The following is a 9543-nucleotide window of genomic DNA, read 5'->3' as shown; positions in this document are numbered from 1 at the left end:
AACTTTAAACCTTGCCTTCTTGTGTTGAATTTTTAACGTAAGATTATGCCTGTTATTAAGTATATTGTGGCGGAATTTTTAAGTTTGGGCAATAATTACGCGAAGTACTGAAAACAATTTTTATATCTGATGATGGTATCTGTTCTTTCAGACATGTCCGAAAGAACAGATACCATCGGTGACCATGCAGCTCATTAGAATGAAATTAATACAATTAAATGAATACCCTTAGCTGCATACAGGCGTTGATATACGTCAACAGGGACAGTTGAAAATCTGTGCCCCGACCGGGACTCGAACCCGGGACCTCCTGCTTACATGGCAGACGCTCTATCCATCTGAGCCACCGAGGACACAGAGGATAGTGTGACTGCAGAGATTTATCTCTGGTACGCCTCCCGTGAGACCCACATTCCCAACTTATTGTCCTGCACTATATTCGTAGTGCCCCTGCCCATTACACTCATTGCTCGCGACTTTACCGATTCCCGTAAGAGTTTAGGCTCACCGGCCATTTGGCCATCTTCTGTGCAGATGCACACACATTGCCCAAACTCTTATGGGAATCGGTAAAGCCGCGAGTAATGAGTGTAATGGGCAGAGACACTACGAATATAGTGCGGGACAATAAGTTGGGAATGTGGGTCTCATGGGAGGCATGCCAGAGATAAGCCCCTGCAGTTGCACTATCCTCTGTGACCTCGGTGGCTCAGATGGGGCCGGCATGGTGGCTCAGCGTGTTCGGTCAGAGAGCAGGCTGGTCTCTGTAATAAAAAAACTGAGTGAAGAGATCAACAACGAACTTCAACGGATGTCATGTGACGTCCGCTACGATGAAACACAACGAACAACAAGGAACAAACTGGAAAAAAAAGATGGATAGAGCGTCTGCCATGTAGGCAGGAGATCCCGGGTTCGAGTCCCGGTCGGGGCATACATTTTCAACTGTTCCCGTTGACCTATATCAACGCCTGTATGCAGCTAAGGGTATTCATTTAATTGCATTGATTTCATTGTAAAACCAATTTTTGTTGCTTCCTGTTAGGCGTTAAGGCCCCTGTAAGCGATCAAACGTTTTGTCAAACCTAATTATTCTTGCCAAATATTTAATCATGTGCTGTTCGACGTATTTGTCGGGTATCGATCGTGTTTGACGAGTTTGTGATTCACGGTAAGTTTTGGCGGAAGTTGCCTGTGTCATGTTCCGCCGCAAACGTTTAATGAAAAATTGTTTTATTACAATTTATCTCACTGTATGGCGAGTTTCCACAACTATGGAAACTACGATCAAGTATGAAAACAGAATACCACAGAGCGTTACCAAAATGGTAGAGGAATCGCATCTTTCCCAACCATATTTTACATATGAAGAAGTTATGAACAAAATACAAACATCAAAAAAAGTTTTGCATCACCTCAGTTCAGAGAGTTCCGGAACCTGTACAGAAAATTGGAATAGAGATCAACATAATCATTAATTCCGCCCTTTTTATTGCTCATGAAAACTACACATTGCATGTTGTACCACCGTACAGCGAGACCTCCAGAGGTGGTGGTCCAGATTGCTGTACACATCCAGTACCTCTAATACCCAGTAGTACGTCCTCTTGCATTATTGCATGCCTGTATTCGTTGTAGCATACTTTCCACAAGTTCATCAAGGCACTGTTCATCCACATTGTACCACTCTTCAACGGCGATTCAGCATAGATCCCTCAGAGTGGTTGGTGGGTCACGTCGTCCATAAACAGCCCTTTTCAGTCTATCACAGGCATGTTCGATAACGTTCGTGTCTGGAAAACATGCTGGCCACTCTAGTCGAGCGATGTCGTTATTATGAAGGAAATCATTTACAAGATGTGCACGAAGGGGGGGGGGGGGGGGGGCGAATTGTCGTCCATGAAGAGAAATGCGTTGCCGATATTCTGCCGATATGGTTGCACTATCGGTCTGAGGATGGCATTCACATAGCGTACAGCCGTTACGGCGCCTTCCATGACCACCAGCGGCGTACGTCGGCCCCATATAATACCACCCCAAAACAACAGGGAACCTCCACCTTGTTGCACTCGCTCCACGGTGTGTATAAGGCGTTTAGCCTGACCGGGTTGCCACCAAACACGTCTCCGACGATTGTCTGGTTGAAGGCATACGCGACACTCATCGGTGAAGAGAACATGATGCCAATCCTGAGCGGTCCATTCGGCATGTCGTTGGGCACATCTGAACCGCGCTGCATGGTGTGGTTGCCATGGACGTCGGGAGTGACGTTGCGCATCATGCAGCCTATTGCGCACAGTTTGAGTCGTAACACGACGTCCTGTGGCTGCACGGAAAGCATTATTCAAAATGGTGGCGTTGCTTTCAGGGTTCCACCAGGCTATAATCTGTAGGTAGTAGAGACGGGCAAAGTCGTTCATCCTTGGGAACTAGTTCGCTGGTGATCGCTCTTTTTTTGGGAACCGTTCATTTTTACTCGTTCACCGTTCATTGTGTTTGGTGTATGATTTTCATGAAAAATTGAAAATTATTAGCATAGGTGTCTGAAGTTGGAAGGCGTCAAGAGGGGGCTCTTGCCTCCCCCCTGGGGTACAGAGTTTTTATTCATAACAGTATTCTCACACACATGTAATTTTCGTGGCTCTGCAAAACATCTCATTTAGCCAACTGTAGCGTTATGTGGCTGATCGCAGTGAAATAATATAAGGTGGCGCACGAAAAACTGGCCCCGAGTACAAACTGCTCGCCAATTACGCACGATTTATTGACCGCTACGACCAGAATAGATAAATATGTAATAATAAGGCAGTGAAGAAATAACAAATAAGCTAATGCAAATAACTTCGAAATAACAGATGACGATTGGTAAGCGACAATGAGCAGCCTGCTACTCGGGGCCGATTTTTCGTGCGCCACCCTGTACCACTGAAATAATATCGTAGGAGTTATCACATTCTCTTTACAAAATGTGACACCATGCACTTGATTACGAAGCGCGGGCTTCATTTGGTTTTAAGTCGGTCTGCCTTCCATAACAATGAACATGCTGTTTTACCGTGGATCAAAAAAAGACGGAAAATGGCAAATCTTGTGCGCCATGCCGACGTCCTTTGAATGTGTAATAACAAAAAAATCCTGCCTTTTTACAAGTATTTCTTCTGCTGTTTATCAAAATAGTGAAGTAAGCTGATACGCCATTTTGTTACCTGAAAAGATGTATGTATTACATGCCACGTAACTTTTATGTAATTTTCGTAATTATAGAATACATTTTAACTAGCGGTCGTGGACGCTGAATAGAATATGAAAGTTAAAAAAAAAGTTTTGAAACAGATCTAGAATGGACGCGTGAAACGAACGAAACGAACAACTCGATACTGAACTAACTATGAGCAGTCGGCAGTGGAACTGCAACGAGTGGCCACGCGAAAGACGAGTCCGGCGGAGCGAGACCGAGACAGGGGGGAAAGGGACCGACGCTGGAACGAGACCGGCCGACATGTCATTCGGGAACGAGACCGACCGTTTCCCGTTCACGAGAACTATAAGTAGAAAGCCGCGACCGATGTGAACCATGAAAGACCGTTCCTTAGAATTCTTTCCTCGCTCGTTCCGTTCATCTTGAAGAACGGTTTCTTTGGACCCGTTAGTTCACGAACGACCCATCTCTAATAGGTAGCGGTCATCCACTGCAGTAGCAGCCCTTGGGCGGCCTGAGCGAGGCATGTCATCGACAGTTCCTGTCTCTCTGCACCTCCTCTATGCCCGAACAACATCGCTTTGGTTCACTCCTAGACGCCTGGACACTCCCCTTGTTGAGAGCCCTTCCTGGCACAAAGTAGCAATGCGAACGCGATCGAACCGAGGTATTGACCGTCTAGGCATAGTTGAACTACAGACAACACGAGCCGTGTACCTCCTTCCTGCTGGAATGACTGGAACTGATCGGCTGTCGGACGCACTCCATCTAATAGGCGCTGCTGATGTATGCTTGTTTACATCTTTGGGTAGGTTTAGTGACACCTCTGAACAATCAGAAGGACTGTGTCATACAATATCCACAGTCATCGTCTATCTTCGGGAGTTCTGGGAACCGGGGTGATGCAAAACTTTTTTTGATGTGTATATTTTACGCATACACTAACACGCAAGAGGAAGTGGAATGAAATAAAAGAAATCGAAGTTCTCCTGTTCTTCACTGCACGGTGTGGACTATATGTTCCCAAGTTGTGGTATTTTAATGAACTGTCATTAGAGGATCAAGTAGAAGAGAATATACCGGGTGATCAAAAAGTCAGTATACATTTGAAAACTTAATAAACCACGGAATAATGTAGATAGAGAGGTAAAAATTGACACACATGCTTGGTATGACATTGGGGTTTTATTAGGACCAAAAAAAAAGTATTGCTAGACGCGTGAAAGATCTCTTGCGCGCGTCGTGTGGTGATGATCGTGCGCTCAGCCGCCACTTTCGCCATGCTTGGCCTCCCAGGTCCCCAGACCTCAGTCCGTGCAATTAATGGCTTTGGGGTTACCTGTATCGTGTATCGTGATCGACCGACATCTCTAGGGATGCTGAAAGACAACATCCGACGCCAATGCCTCACCATAACTCCGGACATTTTTACAATGCTGTTCACAACATTATTCCTCGACTACAGCTATTGTTGAGGAATGATGGTGGACATATTGAGCATTTCCTGTAAAGAACATCATCTTTCGTTTGTCTTACATTGTTATGCTAATTATTGCTGTTCTGGCCAGATGAAGCGCCATCTGTCGGACATTTTTTGAACTTCTGTACTTTTTTGGTTCTAATAAAACCCCATGTCATTCCAAGCATGTGTGTCAATTTGTACCTCTATATCTACATGATTCCGTGATTTATTCAGTTTTCAGATTTATACTGTCTTTTTGATCACCTGGTATTTTTGCATACTTGTGTCTTCTTTTTCAATGTGAGGGCGAAGTATCACTAAAACATTTCCATTAACTGGTTTTCAGGTGTATATTGTTGTCACTGTAAATTATTCCCTGGACCAGCATCTTGTTTGCTTCTTTAAGCACAGTGCCAGGGTCAATGTTGTCGTGGTCTTCAATCGGATTAATACAGCTCTCCATGCTACTAGAAATGCTTTATCTGCATTTGTAGCCATTCCCACTAATGCAAAAATACAGCACATACATAAAGGATAAGAATTCATGGTATTTGTACAGGCTTGTTTCGATACATCCTTGGCTGGATAAGAGCGAACTTGGCAGACAAGTTTGCTCTTTTAGGAAAGCCTAAACAAGTTTTTAAAAGTTTCATTGTCCATTCAAAAGCGTTGTAATCAATGGGTTCCGAGCAGCAGCGGCTCGTGAGTATACTGGGTGTTTGCAAATTTTTAGATTCAGATAAATTTGTGAGAGAGAAATTAATAGCATCTGCTGTATAACAGTTATTCTTATCAGCATATTTATACGACCACAGCCACTGCCAATAACATCATTAATAATAATCATAAACCCCGTGGAGGCCCGGGAAAAGAATAGGCCTCTGGTATGTTCTGCCAGTCGTAAAAGGCGACGAATAGAACAAACCACTAATAGGGCTAACCCCCCTTTTAGTGTGATTAGTTGGTTCGGGACAGAACTAATTAACCCTCGGACAAGCGCTGTCATGGTCGGGGCCGACGCTTGAACCCTATGCCCGTCCACAATGGTAACGACACTGCTAGCCACACGGAAAATGATTTAATTCCAAATAGAGGTGTTTTGCAGGACATGTTTCCTGCAACCACTCTAGAAGGAAAACAAAGACAGAGGATGAGATGGTCAGATGAAGTTAACCAACGCCTCATGTTCTGTTATTACCAAGCAACAAACTTAGGAACCAACACAACTGGATACAGATCACAAGCATACACAACATTTATTACCAGATACCCAGAATTAAAATTTTTAACAGAACAATGACTAGCTGATCAGATCCGTGTAATAATCAAAAATAACAGGATACCCCAGTCAGAATTAGAAAACATCAAACAAAAAGTACAACAAATACTGGAACAAAATAATGTGCAATCAGAAGAAGAAGAAAATACAGTAATGGACTCAAACATCCCAGAGCAAACAAACAAAGAACAACATGCATCAATTAAATGATCAGAGGAAAACGAAATCTTAAGACAGCCACCAGAACAAGCACAAATAGAACACGAAGTGACACACATGTTAGATATAGAAAAAAATTTCAGCTGACATATATAGAATACAAAGACACAAATACAGACATTAGACCATTCTTGCATAGACCACCAAATAACCCACAAGTCGAAACAACAATAACTATCAACACAATCATACACAATAAAATAAATGAAAATACAACTATGGAAGAGTTACAACTACTGGTTTATATAGGAGCACTCACTACACTAAATATACACACTAGGCAGAGATCAGAACAAACCAACACACAGAAGAAACCCACAAAACCAGCATGGCAACACAGGCTACAGATCAGAATAGAAAAACTGAGAAAAGCCATTGGACAGCTAACACAATTTATAAGAAATGAAATATCAGACAAAAAACGAAAAAGGTTAGGTAAAATCTCACAACAAGAAGTGATAGAGCAATTAGATGAAAAGAAGCAGAAATTACAAGCATTGGCCAAACGACTTAGAAGATACAAAAAAGTGAAAATAGAAGGAAACAAAACCAAACATTCAAAACAAACCAAAAGAAATTTTACCACACAATAGATAACACACACATTAAAATAGACAATCCAGCAAACATAACAGACATGGAACACTTCTGGAGCAACATATGGTCAAACCCAGTACAACATAAGAGACACACCGAGCGAGGTGGCGCAGTGGTTAGACACTGGACTCACATTCGGAAGGACGACGGTTCAATCCCGCGTCCGGCCATCCTGATTTAGGTTTTCCGTGATTTCCCTAAATCACTCCAGGCAAATGCTGGGATGGTTCCTCTGAAAGGGCACGGCCGACTTCCTTCCCCATCCTTCCCTAATCCGATGAGACCGATGACCAAGCTGTCTGGTCTTCCCCAAACCAACCAACCAACATAAGAGACATGCACGGTGGATACAAGCAGAAACAGACACATACAAGATGATACCACAAATGCCTGAAGTGATAATTTTGCAACATGAAGTCACCCAAGCAATTAATTCTACTCACAACTGGAAAGCCCTTGGAAATGATAAAATAGCAAATTTCTGGTTAAAGAAGTTCACCTCAACACATTCACATCTAACTAAATTATTTAACAGTTACATTGCAGACCCATACACATTCCCTGATACACTTACACATGGAATAACTTATCTGAAACCTAAAGATCAAGCAGACACGGCGAACCCAGCTAAATATCGCCCCATAACATGCCTACCAACAATATACAAAATATTAACTTCAATCATTAAACAGAAATTAATGACACATACAACACAGAACAAAATTATAAATGAAGAACAAAAAGGCTGTTGCAAAGGAGCACGAGGATGTAAAGAGCAACTGATAATAGATGCAGAGGTGACATATCAAGCTAAAACTAAACAAAGGTCGCTACACTACGCATACATTGATTACCAAAAAGCTTTTGATAGTGTACCCCACTCATGGTTACTACAAATATTGGAAATATACAAAGTAGATCCTAAATTGATACGGTTCCTAAACATAGTAATGAAAAATTGGAAAACCACACTTAATATCCAAACAAATTCAAATAATATCACATCACAGCCAATACAGATTAAGCGTGGAATATACCAAGGAGACTCATTAAGTCCTTTCTGGTTCTGCCTTGCTCTGAACCCACTATCCAACATGCTAAATAATACAAATTATGGATATAATATTACTGGAACATACCAACACAAAATCACATATTTGCTATACATGGATGATCTAAAACTACTGGCAGCAACAAATCAACAACTCAACCAATTACTAAAGATAACAGAAGTATTCAGCAATGATATAGGGTCATTCCATATCAAATCACCCAATAAAAAATAAATTTTACACCCACCTCCTTAGATTTTCATGAAATTTGGCTCAAATGGTTCTAATACCATCCTGACAACACCAGCAATTTGTTTTTGCTGTATCTCTTAGAGTTTTTTTAATAAATTTTTAAAGTTTTTATGTTTTGCATTTTCCGAACCTTCGGAAATGGTAAATTTAATTTGTATTCAAAACTTTAAAATTGCTTATCTTAAAAACTCTTTTACATAAGATCATGAATTTTTGCAGCAAGTTTATTTATTATACATATTTGAAGATAAAAATGATACTATTAAAATATATTTATATTTTCTATGAAAAAATATATATATGTATTTTTTCTTTTTTTTAATGGATGTTATGTTTTATAAGTATTGCAATATCTAGAGTCTCAGGCCTGATAGAATGCTCAAATTTGTTTTAATTTACTCTTAAACATATAGGCTACTTGATAAAACAAAAATAATGATGGCTTTTTAACATGTTTATTAATTATAGTATATTACATTAGAATTATGTACAAAGATAGTGTACTTACGACACTTATGTATAACCCAACTGATTGCTTGAAACATTGAATTTTTTGAGTAACTTTGTCTTTTTAATAAACATTAATGCTGATTCAAACTGTTTTTCCACTTCATCCAAGAGCTTTCAGTTCTTTTGATACAGTCTTTTTTGAAGTAATACATTCTTCCAGTGCCGCTTGATTGAGGTGCGTCTACTAAACCGACTATGTGCTCCAAAGGCACTATGCAAGAATCTTCTCTTTCAGGCCAACAAAATGATGCAACTGGTACTGAAAGATGTAGAAATAGAATTTCTGCATCTTCTTCATCATTGAATACTGTTTTTACCAGTCCAAAGTACCAGTTACCATCATAATTTGCAGCCACATAGCTATTTATGGATGGTTCAACACGAACCAAATCAGAAGAAGAATGGAAAGAAAAGACTAAGGAGGGTTTTACACTATCTGCAGTCCTTCTAATTTCAAGGTTGTTTGTTGGAAGTGGTTTGAAGTTCCAAAAACTTTTTGTTCCAGGAATGGTTCAGGTTGCTGAAAAATGTTTTTCTAGTTTTAACCATAGCAAATCAGCTTCTTTTTTGTCAATAAAGTGAAAATGAATGTTTTCAATATTTTTTTCACAAAACTTGTACACATCGATTGCTGTCATTATTTGTTCTTCGTCTGAAAGCTGTAGACTGACTTTCCTTAAAATTCTTTTAATAGTTCCTCTAGGCCATTACAAATTGACTTCCCATGACTTGTTGCAAAAAAAGAGTGTTGGGCCTTCAAATTAAAGTCTCTCAAGTGTTCAGTCAAATTTTTAAAACTGCTTCTATTTTTGTACTGCCCAGCATAACCATCTGTAAAGTAGTGAATCGAGTCAATGTCAGTATGATGTAATGACAGCCACTTTGTAATTTCTTTTTGTACAAAGTTAACAAAACCAGTGTCATGTTCTTGGTCATCATTAATAAAACAGTGGTTAGAAACAAAAACATTGTT

General features: G+C 40.4%; 1 non-coding gene across 1 annotated transcript; it reads right to left on the bottom strand.

The window, feature by feature from the left end:
• Positions 1-279: 279 nt before the first annotated feature.
• Trnat-ugu (transfer RNA threonine (anticodon UGU)) lies at positions 280-353 on the bottom strand. Its single transcript has one exon. It is a non-coding gene; the product is annotated as a tRNA-Thr (tRNA).
• Positions 354-9543: the final 9190 nt, after the last annotated feature.

The sequence above is a fragment of the Schistocerca nitens genome, chromosome 5 (assembly GCF_023898315.1).
Source record: "Schistocerca nitens isolate TAMUIC-IGC-003100 chromosome 5, iqSchNite1.1, whole genome shotgun sequence".
NCBI lineage: Eukaryota > Metazoa > Arthropoda > Insecta > Orthoptera > Acrididae > Schistocerca > Schistocerca nitens.
The sequence above is the reverse complement of the archived record's forward strand: the minus strand, read 5'-3'. Positions and strand labels throughout refer to the sequence as shown.